The sequence below is a fragment of the Bos mutus genome, chromosome 24, assembly GCF_027580195.1.
Source record: "Bos mutus isolate GX-2022 chromosome 24, NWIPB_WYAK_1.1, whole genome shotgun sequence".
Classification (NCBI taxonomy): domain Eukaryota; kingdom Metazoa; phylum Chordata; class Mammalia; order Artiodactyla; family Bovidae; genus Bos; species Bos mutus.
In genome coordinates this window covers 26,585,820-26,601,731 of record NC_091640.1, presented here as the reverse complement: position 1 = coordinate 26,601,731, position 15,912 = coordinate 26,585,820, and the positions used below count along the sequence as shown (strand labels likewise).

The window sequence follows — 15,912 nt, the reverse complement described above, 5'->3', positions numbered from 1 at the left end:
GGCAGGTAAAATGAAATTGAAACATAATCCAGATTAATTCAAAGCCCAAAGCTTCTGACTAATGAGTAAAGTTGTACTGGGGCTTCACTTTTAGGTGAGTTGCTATATTGACTTTGTTCATTGAATGAAAGGATTTTAATTAAATGTATTCACCTTGGCAAAATCTAGAGGAAATTAAGCAGACTATTCTGACAACTCTGTATTAATGAACTGAAGGAGAAAAGTGAGGCAAAAGTTATAATGTTACAGTACTTTTCCACTTGTTGGTCTTTTAATTTTAGTGATACAGGTTATAGTATATGTTGAACACTGGAGTGGGTTGCCATTTCCTTACCCAGGATCTTCCCGACCCAGGGAATGAATCCGTATTTCCTGTGTCTCCTGCATTGCAGGCAGATTCTTTACAGCTGAGCCATTGGGGAAGCCCAATAGAGTAGTAGTTTTAAACATTTGGTCTTAAGTAATATTTCTAGAACATAAAGGTGATTGAGAACCATCATGAGAAACATCTTATTGGATACTGTGCCATAGTGATTTTTTTAAATGTGATATAGCATTTTGTTTTTGTAATAATTTGTATTGTTTAGTAATCTATCATCCTATAGTTAATTTTTTATGCAAAATTTATGTTTAGCATTGTAATAGATGGGTAACAAAAATTTCATTTTTATCTTCCAATATACCTCGAAGGAAGATATCACCCTTAATTTATGAAGGAAGGTTGATCTTATAGTGTATTAGTAAGTGGCTGAAAGTCACTCATCTGTATAGTTGTAAAGCAAGTATTTGGACATACATTTTTTTTTTACCATTGAGTATAATAACATACAATAAGCTTTCCATCTTTAAAGGGTACAATTAACTTTTGACAAATGTACATACCCATGGGAAAAAAATCACTGCAATCAAGATAATGTACATATTCATCATCCTTGAACATTTCCTTTTGCCCCTTTTAATCTATTCCTCCATCCTTTCTAGTCACTTTTCTTGTCCCCAGGAAATTACTGATTTGTTTCATGTTACTAGAGATTAATTTGCATTTGCTAGAATTTCATAAAAATGGAATCATACAAAATATGCAGTATCTTTTTCTGGCTTCTTTCACTCAGAAGAATTATTTTAAGATATATCCATTATATTTTAAGACATAATTGTTCTTATCGATGATTTTTGCTTCATATTGCTAAGCTGTATTGCACCATATCAATATACCACAAATGTTTACCCAGAATCAGTTACTATGTATTTGTATTATTTCCGGTTTGATGGCTACTACAAATAAACGGCTAAGAACATTTGAGTATGTCTTTTAATTAGGACTTCCCTAGTGGCTCAGACGGTAAAGCGTCTACCTACGATGCGGGAGACCCAGGTTCATTCCCTGGGTCGGGAAGATCCCCTGGAGAAGGAAATGGCAACTCACTCCAGTATTCTTGCCTGGAGAATCCCATGGACGGAGGAGCCTGGTAGCTACAGTCCGTGGGGTCACAAAGAGTCGGACACGACTGAGCGACCTCACTTTCACTTTGTGTTTAGATCTCAGGTGGCTCAGACGGTAAAGCGTCTGCCTACAATGCAGGAGACCCAGGTTCAATCCCTGGGTCGGGAAGATCCGCTGGAGAAGGGAATGGCAACCCACTCCAGTACTCTTGCCCAGAGAATCCTATGGATGGAGGAGCCTGGTGGGCTACAGTCCATGGGGTTGCAGAGTCAGACATGACTGAGCGACTTTACTTTTTAATGATCACTATTTTCAGTTTTCTTGGATGAGTACATAAGAGTAAAATGACTAGATCACAGATTAGTGTTATCACTCAGTTGTGTCAGACTCCAGCCCTATGGACTGTAGCCCACCAGGCTCCTCTGTCCATGGGATTCTCTAGGCAAGAATACTAGAGTGAGTTGCCATGCCCTCCTTCAGGGGATCTTTCCAACCCAGTGATGGAACTCACATCTCTAACATCTCCTGCATTGGCCGGCGGATTCTTTACCACTGGCACCACCTGAGTATGAATTGTATAGTTACTATTTTATTTATTTTCTTCATTCATGAGCTACAGCTCTTTTTTGAGCTTTATTAGTGGTTTCTTTAGGATTTATGGTACACATTTTTAACATATCACAACATATCTTCACCTTATACCATACTGTTTCATGTATAGTAAATGAAACATAACAGTGTATTTCTTCTCAGACTTTGTGCTGTAATTTTTCTACATTTTATTTCTATCTGTACTATAAACTCCAAAATATACTGCTATTACTTTTGCTTTAAACAATTGACTCTCTTTTTAAATACTTTTAAAAACAAGAAAAGTTCTTTATATTTGCCATTTCCAGTTCTGTTTTTCCTATTGTGTAAGCCCAGGTTTCCACCTGCAATCGTTTCCTTTTTACCTGAAGAATTTCTCTTAAAGTACAGGTCTACTGATAATACTCAATTATTTCATTTATGTGTATTTCAAAAAAGTCTTTATTTTTGATAGGTGTTTTTGGGAGACAAATATATCAAGATTGTAAATTATTTTGCTTAAAACTTAAAAATCTTTTCATCTATGTTCTAGCTTGTGTTGTTTCTAACAACAACAACAACAAAAAAACTAGTTTCACCTTTATCCTTGTTCATTTGTTTGCCATATTTCTCATTTTTCTTGGAGTTTAATATTTTCTCTTTACCTCTGGAGGTAAATAATTTTATTTTGATGTGCTCTGATGTATTCTTTGTGCTAGGGTTCATTTTAACTTTCTGAATCTTTGAACTAATAGTTGTCATCAAGTTCAGGAAAAAATGTCAATCCTTACTTCCTCAAGTAATTTTTTCATTTCTCCTTCAGGTACTTCAATATAATCTATATTTAACTCTTGAATTTGTCCCATAGTTCACTAAAGTGCTGTTCTTTTTTTTTAATCTCTGTTTTATTTTGAGTAAACTCTATTACTGTAGCTCCAAGTTCACTACACATGTTTCTGCAGGGTTTAATATACTACTAATTATATCCAGGGCACTTTCATTTTAAATATTATATTTGCATTTTTAGAAGTTAAATTTGACTCTTCTTTTACCTTCCATTTCTCTAATTTATGGGATTCCCAGGTGGCGCTAGTGGTAAAGAAAGTGAAGTGAAAGTCGGTCAGTCGTGTCAGACTCTTTGCAACCCCACAGACTATACAGTCCATGGAATTCTTCAGGTCAGAATATTAGAGTGGGTAGCCTTTCTCTTCTCCAAGGGATCTTCCCAACCCAGGGATCGAACCCAGGTCTTCTGTGTTGCAGGAGGATTCTTTACCAGCTAAGCCAAAAGGGAAGCCCAAGAATACTGGAGTAGGTATCCTATCCCTTCTCCAGCAGATCTTCCCGACCCAGGAATTGAACCGGGGTCTCCTGCAGTGCAGGGGGATTCTTTACCAACTGAGCTATCAGGGAAGCCCCAATGGTAAAGAACCCACCTGCTAATGCAGGAGTTGTAAGAGATGGGAGTTTGATCCATGGGACAGGAAGATTCCCTGGAGAAGGAAGTGGCAACCCACTCCAGTATTTTTGCCTGAAGAATCCCATGGACAGAGGAGCCTGGCAGACTATAGTCCACAGGGTCACAGAATCGGACACAACTAACTGAAATGACTTAGCACAGCACACATTTCTCTACTTTATATGGTCAGTTTTTTCTTTACCTTCTCAAACATACAAAAGATAGACATATTCACTATTTTAATATATTTTTGTACTGATTATATCATCTTAACCATTGTTGATTCAGTTTAGATGAATATTTCCCCTTATTATGGATAGCATTTTCCTATTTCTTTGCATGCTTGGTAATATTTGTTTGACTGAACAACATTGTGAATGTTAGATATGAGAACTTTTTGTATTATTAAAAATATTGTTAAAATGTTCTAGGAAAAAGTTAAGTTACTTGAAGTTTGTCCCTTTCAGATTTTGCCTATAAGTTTTGTTATGTAGAATCAAAGAAATATTTAGTCCTTCGTTGATATACTAGAGCTGGACTGTGAAGAAAGCTGAGCGCCGAAGAATTGATGCTTTTGAACTGTGGAGTTGGAGAAGACTCTTGAGAGTCCCTTGGACTGCAAGGAGATCCAACCAGTCCATTCTGAAGGAGATCAGCCCTGGGATTTCTTTGGAAGGAATGATGCTAAAGCTGAAACTCTAGTACTTTGGCCACCTCATGCAAAGAGTTGACTCATCGGAAAAGACTCTGATGCTGGGAGGGATTGGGGGCAGGAGGAGAAGGGGACAACAGAGGATGAGATGGCTGGATGGCATCATTGACTCGATGGACGTGAGTCTGAGTGAACTTCGGGAGTTGGTGATGGACAGGGAGGCCTGGCGTGCTGCGATTCATGGGGTTGCAAAGAGTCGGACACAACTGAGTGACTGAATTGAATTGAACTGAACTGAACTGATATACTAAATGATGGTTCATAAATGATCAAACTTTCTACTCTGTTTGGAACAGGCAATATCTCCTGTACTTTTGATGTCCCATAGCAGTGGCTCCCACTCCAGTAATCTTGCCTGGAAAATCCCAGGGACGGAGGAGCCTAGTAGGCTGCAGTCCATGGGGTCGCTTAGAGTCGGACACGACTGAAATGACTTAGCAGCAGTACTTTTCATTTAATTCTTTCTTTCTTTTCCTGAGTATTTTCCTTATATGTATGAGTTGGTCTATACTCAACTGAATACCTCAGGTGGATCCTCTGAAGATCCCTGGGTTTCTCTTCCTCTATTACAGTCCTCTCTTTGTAGTTACTCTCTGCTGCAAATTCTATTCACTTTGATTTCCTCTGAATCTTAACTCAGAAAGACATTGTCCTTTGATTGGGTATTCCAAGGACCACAGCCTGGAAAATTCCTCCGGTATAAGACGTAGGTCTCACCCCATTTGTTTTTCATATTTTAAAGATTACTCTCCTTTGTTGTATGATGTAAATATCCTGAGAGCCTTTTATATATAGAGAGAGAGAAAGAGAGAATTGCCTTGTTTTTTAGTTTCTTCATGCAAAGAAGTAAATGAGCCTTATTACTCCATGTTGTGTAGAAGTTGAATTCTTTGAGAGGCCAACTTTAAGTCTTCATATTAGAATAAATTGAGCAATTTATTTGAGAAGATGTAGCATTGTTGTGGGGCTTCCCAGATGGCACCAGTGGTAAAGAATCCACCTGCAATGCAGGAGACCAGGGTTCCATTCCTGGGTCCGTAAGATCTCCTGGAGAAGGGAAAGGTTACCCAGTCCAGCATTCTTGCCTGGAGAATCCCATGAAGAGAGGAACCTGGTGGGCTACAGTCTATAGTGTCCCAAAGAGTCAGACAAATCTGAAGTTACTTAGCATGCACAGCATTGTTGTGTGAAACGGAAACAATTTAAGTTAAAGCATATACTTATTGTGGGCATATGTTTGTGTTTTAATTTTAGTAAAATATCTTGTACTTCATTTTTATATTTAAGAGAGTTTTCTGGATTCTAACTTGTCTTCCTCAACAAAGAATAAATCGAGATAAATCTTTTCCTACGTTGACCCTGTATTTTATATTTATAGTGACTCTGTGCCATGGCAAATTATGACTTCCTTTATAATTTTCCAAATCTTTATCAGTGCTATAATAGCACAAATAGCACCTTAGTGAAAGGAAAATGTGTTCACCATGCTTATGAAAATAGTTTAGAACATGTAGTTTTATATTATTTTTATATTAGCTATTATAATTTATGACACACTTTGAGTCTGAGACTTCAGTTTCAACAGTAAGCAGATATTTAATAAGTGATTAATTATACTAAACTCTCCCGTGTCTTTTAAAGGTGAGAGGAAAAATTGAAATAATCATTTGCATAATTCAAGTTAAAAACAAATAAGCAAAGACAATAAAACTATTATTCGAAATCCTTTCAAATACAACAAGGGTGCAAATTGTTAATGCAATTCCCCACACAAATCGATTCAGAAATAAACTGTGGTTTCAAATATCTTGGATATTGTCCACATCTACTTTACTTGCATCTCCACACATTCAAAGGGTTTAAGGGAATTAAGACAAGTATCTGGATAATTCAGAAAAGAATTATAAACCATGTTAACAATTCTTCATCAAGAGTTACACATGGAACTTATCAAGTAAAAAGCCCACTGCAGACTAAAGTGGGATTACAGAGTAATTACTGTAGTTTTCATAATTAGGAAAGTGATTTTTTTTTAATTACTTAAGCTTCCCTTTATAGGGAAACTAATGTACTTAAAACTAACAGAGGGCAATTTCTTTATTGAGCTTAACTATAGTATATAATCAAAATATTGTTTTAGGTTATTTTGATTATGATATTTTCATGTGCTTTTTTTTTCTGAATAGTTGTTTTAATTAGCAATACCATGATTGTGATGGACACAGAGATACGCTGCCTAGAGCAGACCTCTGGGTCTAGTGGACTCACCTGCAAAGTGCATTCAACAAAGAGTCTACAGCTACCAGTCCTTGCAAGGGTTGCCTCCTCTGTAGAAAACTTTCTGCCACAAGGTCAAGAAAATCTCCATCAATAACTGATCACTGCACAGGTATTCAGGGTCTGATATGGGACAATTCTTGTGGGTGATTTCAACCCAAGAGGTCTCTATGCAATTAGCTGAGGTTGACCTCTGGCCTGCATTCTGGATTTACACACTCCTTCCCACACTATAGCTATTAGCTGTGTCGCTTCAGTTGTGTCTGACTCTGTGCAACCCCATAGACAGCAGCCCACCAGGCTCCCCCTTCCCTGGGATTCTCCAGGCAAGAATACTGGAGTGGGTTGCCATTTCCTTCTCTAATGCATGAAAGTGAAAAGTGAAAGTGAAGTTGCTCAGTCGTGTCCAACTCTTAGCAACCCCATGGACTGCAGCCTACCAGGCTCCTCCATCCATGGTATTTTCCAGGAGTACTGGAGTGGGGTGCCATTGCCTTCTCCATTAGCCTCAAAAGTACTCCTTAATTAGCACTTCCCACTCACTTCTGAATTGATGCTTTTGAACTGTGGTGTTGGAGAAGACTCTTGAGAGTCCCTTGGACTGCAAGGAGATCCAACCAGTCCATTCTGAAGGAGATCAGCCCTGGGTGTTCTTTGGAAGGAATGATGCTAAAGCTGAAACTCCAGTACTTTGGCCACCTCATGCGAAGAGTTGACTCATCGGAAAAGACTCTGATGCTGGGAGGGATTGGGGGCAGGAGGAGAAGGGGATGACAGAGGATGAGATGGCTGGATGGCATCACTGACTCGATGGACGTGAGTTTGAGCGAACTCCAGGAGTTGGTGATGGACAGGGAGGCCTGGCGTGCTGCAATTCATGGGGTCGCAAAGCAACTGACACGACTGAGCAACTGAACTGAACTGAACTGAACTCACTTCTGTGTTGACATATAGTTGCTAATGAAAGTATGTTTGGTTTGCAGTCCAAATGTGCATGTGCTAAGTCACTTCAGTTGTGTCTGCCTCTTTGTAGTGCACCAGGCTCTGGTTGCTAGGCCCTCCTCTGGGGGCTCTTCCCAACCCAGGGATCAAACCCAAGTCTCTTATGTATTCTGCTTTGGGAAGCGAGTTCAGTTGGCAAGCATTGGATTGCTAGGTAATCCAAACAGTAGGCCATAAAGATGGAGCCTTAGAACTAACTGAAGCATGCCCTACCCAGTTCTCAGTGAAAAAACCATCACTGGTAATTGTGAAATAATTTGATGGTAATTGTGAGATAATTTTTAAAACTTTTACTGATGGTGAATTGGCATCAAATCCTGATGGTTAATTACACTGTGAGTGTGATATATCTATTTTGAAAAGTATGAAGGAAATAGTAATTATAAAAATAATGGAATTGTATGGCTGGAGCTAAACTCTTTACATTGATATATGCTGGCTTAAGAAAAGTAAAACAAAGATAACAAAAAGCTAAGTGTTTAGCAGGCAGTGGAAGCCAGGTATGAAATCTCTAGGACCTTCTTGGTAGCATAACCTCCAGGGGAGGAGCAGAGTAAGCTACTACCAATGCCAGTCTGGATGTCTCAAGAATATATTACAGCTCAGAATATACCGTGACAGAGTTGGGAGAGAAAATGTTTAATATTGTCTGTTCTTTGTAAGCACAAATTTTCATATGTGTGCCACATCAGCAAAAATTTTATTGGTTAAGGTCTTGCCAGAATCCCATTTGGAGCAACATACAGTCGATTGAATCTTGTACCTCACACCATGATGAAAGAAGCGTATGCATCTTTGGGTTCCAGAGTTGATATATGCCACACCTGGAAATACTGCACTCATCAGTAAGACTACCAGCTTTGAATAGGCCTTAGAGAAGACACTGGTTAGAGAATGTGTTCAGCTGTTGCTTAGCAACCTCTTCAGGAACTCCTGGGTAAAATCTGATCAACTGAGACCTGGGCTGGAGGACTCCCCTTACTCTGGTTTATTGAACCCCCTCCTTTCCCTGCTTCCAAGATCTATAAATAATACACCTTGTGACTCTGCTTCCTTTGTGTGGATGTATTGAAACTGCACTTTCATTCAAAACAACCCCATGGGTTTATTTTCCTAAAGTGGGAACTTAGATGCTGAGGGAGCTACCTGTGGACTCTAAGCGAGTGCCTTCTGCCCCCTCATTCATTCTGCAGGTCATTATCTAAATATTCTTAATTCAATATAACAGCTCCAGCTTCTCAGAACAATTAGCTTACTATGTGGATTCAAGCAAAAAAGTGGGCACTAGCTGCCCTATAACACATGGGTGGCCTTAAAATTAAGTTGTGAAGAAAAATCCTCTCCAACAGTAGTAACTGATATCCATTTTGTGTGGCAAGAGATAGGCAGTGAGGAATGCCTGATCAGAAGCTGGGTAGGAAACATTGGAAAAATAGAGGCAAGAAGGTCTCGGGTAGAGAAACACAGAAGGACATGTGGAAATGGGAGAAGAGTGTGGAGATCTGTGTACCAGCCCACCAGAAGTTAATGCCAGCCTACCAGAAGTAATTTTTCATGGAAGGGTCGCTAAAACAGGCGAACAATTCAATCATTTGAAGTCACTCAGCCTCTGTCATTGGTCACCCTATTGTTGTGTAAATGGACATATGAACAGAGGGATCACAGTGCCAGAGATGGAGATTTTGCATGGAGCTGTAGCCATGGAGTCTTACTTACCAAGGCTGATGTAGCTACCATGGACAGCAAAGGTCCACCAGCAAAGACCAGTGAAGGTCCCTGTAAAGAAATGGAGCTGGGTAGCACAAGTCATGAATTACAGTGGATGCAGAAATACTTCATCTGGTTTATCTTTCAAGAAAGGATTTGTCACCCTGAATGCATGGGATCCTATCAATAACTTCAGGAATTACTTCATTTACAGGAAACAACTTTCTTCATTACCCCACAACTACAGACACCAAATCCTCTATCTCTTCACACTCTGAGGGACCAGATCTGATAGATGTAGTTATAAAGACTCAGCTATTTCTACCTAATATGGGGCAATTCTAGTAGTCCATTTTAGCTCCAGAGTTCCCAAAGATCATGGCCAAAGTTATTGTTGGGTTTGCATTATAGGTTCTCCATGTAGTCCTGCTTTCTTCCCACTTTTTCACAAATGTTGACCCCAAAGGCACTCCTTAATAAACCTTGAAAACTAAACTCCATCTAAGAATCTGCTTTCAGGATACCAATATACTACAATGATACAATGGAAAGATCAAATAATCTGAAGACCTATAGAACTGCATTTGCAATTCACCAGCTCCATATGGTGAACAAGTTATTTAACCCTTGTAGACCCTGGTTTCCACATATAACCCTCTCTACCATACAGTTTCTCTTGAAACAAAACAGTACCTTTATTCTCTGCACTGTGGTCTTCCCTGGTGGCTCAGGCCTCCTGCAATATGGGACACCCAGGTTTGATCCCTGGATTGGGAGGATCCCCTGGAGAAGGGAATGGCAACACACTCCAGTATTCTTGCCTGGGAAATCCCATGAACAGAGGAGTCTAGCAGGGTATTGTAGTATAGCGGGAATTATCTGGGTTATATCAAATTTTGGATTAAATCTCAAGTATTGCACTTATGTTCAAATATATGTATGTATCAGATCAGATCTCAGATCAGTCGCTCAGTCGTGTCCGATTCTTTGAGACCCCATGAATCACAGCACGCCAGGCCTCCTTGTCCATCACCAACTCCCGGAGTTCACTCAGACTCACGTCCATCGAGTCAGTGATGCCATCCAGCCATCTCATCCTCTGTCGTCCCCTTCTCCTCCTGCCCCCAATCCCTCCCAGCATCAGAGTCTTTTCCGATGAGTCAACTCTTCGCATGAGGTGGCCAAAGTACTGGAGTTTCAGCTTCAGCATCATTCCTTCCAAAGAAATCCCAGGGCTGATCTCCTTCAGAATGGACTGGTTGGATCTCCTTGCAGTCCAAGGGACTCTCAAGAGTCTTCTCCAACACCACAGTTCAAAAGCATCAATTCTTCAGTGCTCAGCCTTCTTCACAGTCCAACTCTCACATCCATACATGACCACAGGAAAAAACATAGCCTTGACTAGACGGACCTTTGTTGGCAAAGTAATGTCTCTGCTTTTCAATATGCTATCTAGGTTGGTCATAACTTTCCTTCCAAGGAGTAAGCGTCTTTTAATTTCATGGCTGCAGTCACCATCTGTAGTGATTTTGGAGCCCAGAAAAATAAAGTCTGACACTGTTTCCCCATCGATTTCCCATGAAGTGGTGGGACTGGATGCCATGATCTTCGTTTTCTGAATGTTGAGCTTTAAGCCAACTTTTTCACTCTCCACTTTCACTTTCATCAAGAGGCTTTTGAGTTCCTCTTCACTTTCTGCCATAAGGGTGGTGTCATCTGCACATCTGAGGTTATTGATATTTCTCCCGGCAGTCTTGATTTCAGCTTGTGTTTCTTCCAGTCCATCCAGAGTCATGATGTATTCTGCATATAAGTTAAATAAGCAGGGTGACAATATACAGCCTTGACGTACTCCTTTTCCTATTTGGAACCAGTCTGTTGTTCCATGTCCAGTTCTAACTGTTGCTTCCTGACCTGCATATAGGTTTCTCAAGAGGCAGGTCAGGTGGTCTGGTATTCCCATCTCTTTCAAGAATTTTCCACAGTTTATTGTGATCCACGCAGTAAGGCTTTGGCATAGTCAATAAAGCAGAAATAGATGTTTTTCTGGAACTCTCTTGCTTTTTCTATGATCCAGCAGATGTTGGCAATTTGATCTCTGGTTCCTCTGACTTTTCTAAATCCAGCTTGAACATCAGGAAGTTCATGGTTCACCTATTGCTGAAGCCTGGCTTGGAGAATTTTGAGCATTACTTTACTAGCGTGTGAGATGAGTGCAGTTGTGCGGTAGTTTGAGCATTCTTTGGCATTGCCTTTCTCTGGGATTGGAATGAAAACTGTGGCCACTGCTGAGTTTTCCAAATTTGCTGGCATATTGAGTGCAGCACTTTCACAGCATCATCTGTCAGGATTTGAAATAGCTCAACTGGAATTCCATCACTTCCACTAGCTTTGTTTGTAGTGATGCTTCCTAAGGCCCACTTGACTTCACATTCCAGGAGGTCTGGCTCTAGGTCAGTGATCACACCATCGTGATTATCTGGGCTGTGAAGATCTTTTTTGTACAGTTCTTCTGTGTATTCTTGCCATCTCTGCTTAATATCTTCTGCTTCTGTTAGGTCCATACCATTTCTGTTCTTTATCGAGCCCATCTTTGCATGAAATGTTCCCTTGGTATCTCTAATTTTCTTGAAGAGATCTCTAGTCTTTCCCATTCTGTTTTTTTCCTCTATTTCTTTGCATTGATCGCTGAAGAAGGCTTTCTTATCTCTTCTTGCTATTCTTTGTAACTCTGCATTCACATGTTTATATCTTTCTTTTTCTCCTTTGCTTTTTGCTTCTCTTCTTTTCACAGCTATTTGTAAGGCCTCCCCAGACAGCCATTTTGCTTTTTTACATTTCTTTTCTATGGGAATGGTCTTGATCCCTGTCTCCTGTACAATGTCACAAACCTCATTCCATAGCTCATCAGGCACTCTATCTATCATATCTAGGCCCTTAAATCTATTTCTCACTTCCACTGTGTAATCATAAGGGATTTGATTTAGGTCATACCTGAATGTCTAGTGGTTTTCCCCACTGTCTTCAATTAAGTCTGAGTTTGGCAATAAGGAGTTCATGGTCTGAGCCACAGTCAGCTCCCGGCTTGTTTTTGCTGACTGTATAGAGCTTCTCCATCTTTGGCTGCAAAGAATATAATCAATCTGATTTCAGTGTTGACCATCTGGTGATGTCCATGTATAGAGTCTTCTCTTGTGTTGTTGGAAGAGGGTGTTTGTTATGACCAGTGCATTTTCTTGGCAAAACTCTATTAGTCTTTGCCCTGCTTCATTCCGTATTCCAAGGCCAAATTTACCTGTTACTCCAGGTGTTTCACGACTTCCTACTTTCGCATTCCAGTCCCCTATAATGAAAAGGACATCTTTTTTGGGTGTTAGTTCTAAAAGGTCTTGTAGGTCTTCATAGCACCGTTCAACTTCAGCTTCTTCAGCGTTACTGGTTGGGGCATAGACTTGGATTACTGTGATACTGAATGGTTTGCCTTGGAAACGAACAGAGATCATTCTGTCGTTTTTGAGATTGCATCCAAGTACTGCATTTCAGACTCTTTTGTTGACCATGATGGCCACTCCACTTCTTCTGAGGGATTCCTGCCCGCAGTAGTAGATATAATAGTCATCTGAGTTAAATTCACCTATTCCAGTCCATTTCAGTTCGCTGATTCCTAGAATGTCGACATTCACTCTTGCCATCTCTTGTTTGACCACTTCCAATTTGCCTTGATTCATGGACCTGACATCCAGCTTCCTATGCAATATTGCTCTTTACAGCATCGGACCTTGCTTCTATTACCAGTCACATCCACAGCTGGGTATTCTTTTTGCTTTGGCTCCATCCCTTCATTCTTTCTGGAGTTATTTCTCCACTGATCTCCAGTAGCAGATTGGGCACCTACTGACCTGGGGAGTTTCTCTTTCAGTATCCTATCATTTTGCCTTTTCATACTGTTCATGTATGTGTGTGTGTGTGTGTGTGTGTATATATATATATATGGATATATATAATATGCAAACATATTTAAACAGGATTGTATATATACTTACAATCTTGTTTAAATACACTTTAAATACATTTGCACATACACAATATGTGAGCATTTAACTGTTTATACTTCTCAGGAGATACACTGTTGTAATATTTTTAAAGCTTTCATCTAAACTGGCTATGCCTTGAGCCTTCTTTCTTCATGACAGTGTGGTAAAAATCCAGTGCAGAGGAAATTTTTCTCTATCGTGTCAGTAAATTGATTTACACATAAGCTAAAATAGAAAAGAAAAAAAAATGACTAGACATATTTACAATTCAAATACTGTCATCCAAATGCATATTAAAATAAATGACTTTGGGCAGTGTTAATGAACCAAAAGTAATTCAGTTACACAAGTTGAAATATTCATGTCAGTTATTGATGAGTTCTACATTTTGCTAAGTTGTTTCATTACCAGTAACCAGACAAAGGCTAATATCATCTTTTAGCTAGACTGAATTGGCTTTCATTATCCTCAAAGTACCTAGACATGAAGATAACTTTCAGTTTCAGTTCAGTTCAGTTCAGTTCAATCGCTCAGCCATGTCCGATTCTTTGCGACCTTGTGGACTGCATCATGCCAGGCCTCCCTGTCCATCATCAACTCCCAGAGCTTACTCAAACTCATGTCCATTGAGTCGGTGATGCCATCCAACCATCTCATCCTCTGTAGTCCCCTTCTCCTCCCAACTTCAATCTTTCCCAGCATCAGTGTCTTTTCCAATGAGTCAGTTCTTTTCATCAGGTGGCCAAAGTATTGGAGTTTCAGCTTCAGCATCAGTCCTTCCAATGAATATTCAGGACTGATTTTCTTTAGGATGGACTAGTTGTATCTCCTTGCAGTCAAAGGGCCTCTCAAGAGTCTTCTCCAACAACACAGTTCAAAAGCATCAATTCTTCAGTGCTTAGCTTTCTTTATAGTTCAGCTCTCACATCCACACATGACTACTGGAAAAACCATAGCTTTGACTAGATGGACCTTTGTTGGCAAAGTAATGTCTCTGCTTTTTAATATGCTGTCTAAGTTGGTCATAACTTTCCTTCCAAGAAGTAAGCGTCTTTTGATTTCATGGCTGCAGTCACCATCTTCAATGACTTTGAAGCCCCCCAAAATAGAATCTTTTACTGTTTCCATTGTTTCCCCATCTATTTGCCATGAAATGATGGGACCAGATGCCATGATCTTAGTTTTCTGAATGTTGAGTTTTAAGCCAACTTAAAGGAGAGGAGAGAAAAAGTGAACTTTCAATTTACTTTCCAAATATTTAATTTCTACTTCCAGACAATGTTGCAAACTCATTGATGACAAAGGCAGAATTTTATATTTTGTTGATTATAATGCTGTACACTATAAAATTATATTTTCCAAAAATCTTTACTTGGATTTTACTTATAACTGGTCACAATTAGTTGAGCTGTAAGTCTTCAACTTGTAAAACATGCCCCAATGTGGTTAATCAGATTTTAGTTTATAGAAGCAATAAATAAATTAAGTAAAAAATTCCTGGGGGCTTCCCAGGTGGAGCAGTTTGTAAAGAATCTGCCTGCCAATGCCAGTGCAGGAGACTCAAGAGACACGGTTTCGATCCCTGGGTCAGGAAGATCTACTGGAGAAGGAAATGGCAACCTACTCCAGTATTCTTGCCTGGGAAATCCCACCGACAGAGGAGCATGGCTGGCTAGAGTCCATAGGATCGCAGAGTTGGACATGACTGAAGTGACTTAGCACACACCAAGTTAAAAAATTCCCAGTTGAGAATAGTAAAATCAATTGACCCTCTCCTGAGTAAACCTGTAATTCAAAAATTCGGCTGGTGAGATTATTCAATAATAAAATTGAAATCCCAAATACACACTTAGAAATGAGTATGAAAATTAGATTCTCAGGCAGTATAATGAACAGAATGCAATGTGTCAACACCCTTCTGCAACAATGGAAGAGACATAAAATCTCCCAAATATTGAAAAAAAAAGTGAGAAATTCTGATTTAAAAACACCAGGTAGAGAGGATGTTTGCAAAATTTCAGGTTTATAGACCACTGAGCAAAACTAAGTAATCCTCAAGAGCAAAAATAAATAGAATGTGTCCCAAAATAAATTATAGTAATACTTGAATGCATTTGTTTAAAAAAAAAAAAGAATAAGTTAAGCCTTTGAGTTACATTTTAGTTAAAAAGTTCAATTCTGATTTTTCTTAGAAAATGTGTTCAAGTGAAAATAGTAACCGTTTATTGAATGAAACACAACAGTGCAAAAGAAAATTCATCCTTTTAAGATAAAAATGATTCTGAGTGCATTACTGACAAATATGATTATTTTAAAAGTTCTAGTTTCAAAACTGAGATTTTAACCATCGCATTATAACTGTTAGCATTGTGTATTTTTTCATTGATTGGAATCTATCTTCAGATATAGTCCATTCACATTTTGATTATTAAAGCACAAGTTTCTGCCTATAGGTTCTCATTTTCGTTTTGTCCCCTAAATGGCCCATATTGAATACATTTGGCTGTTAAAACACTGCTGTAGTCCCATCACTGTATGTATCATAATTCAGTATGTTACAAGGAATAAACAAATCAATGAAATGAAGGCAATATGGCCACTGCCTAGAAGGTAATGTTAGCATCTTGGCATAAAGAGTTTATTTCCACATTTAAAAAAAATACATTTTCACCTATTATAGACAGCAATGTCTGAAAGTGGAAAAATT

General features: G+C 39.2%; 1 non-coding gene across 1 annotated transcript; it reads left to right on the top strand.

Moving 5' to 3' along the window:
- Nucleotides 1-1,540: 1,540 nt before the first annotated feature.
- Nucleotides 1,541-1,612, top strand: TRNAC-ACA (transfer RNA cysteine (anticodon ACA)). Its single transcript has one exon. It is a non-coding gene; the product is annotated as a tRNA-Cys (tRNA).
- Nucleotides 1,613-15,912: the final 14,300 nt, after the last annotated feature.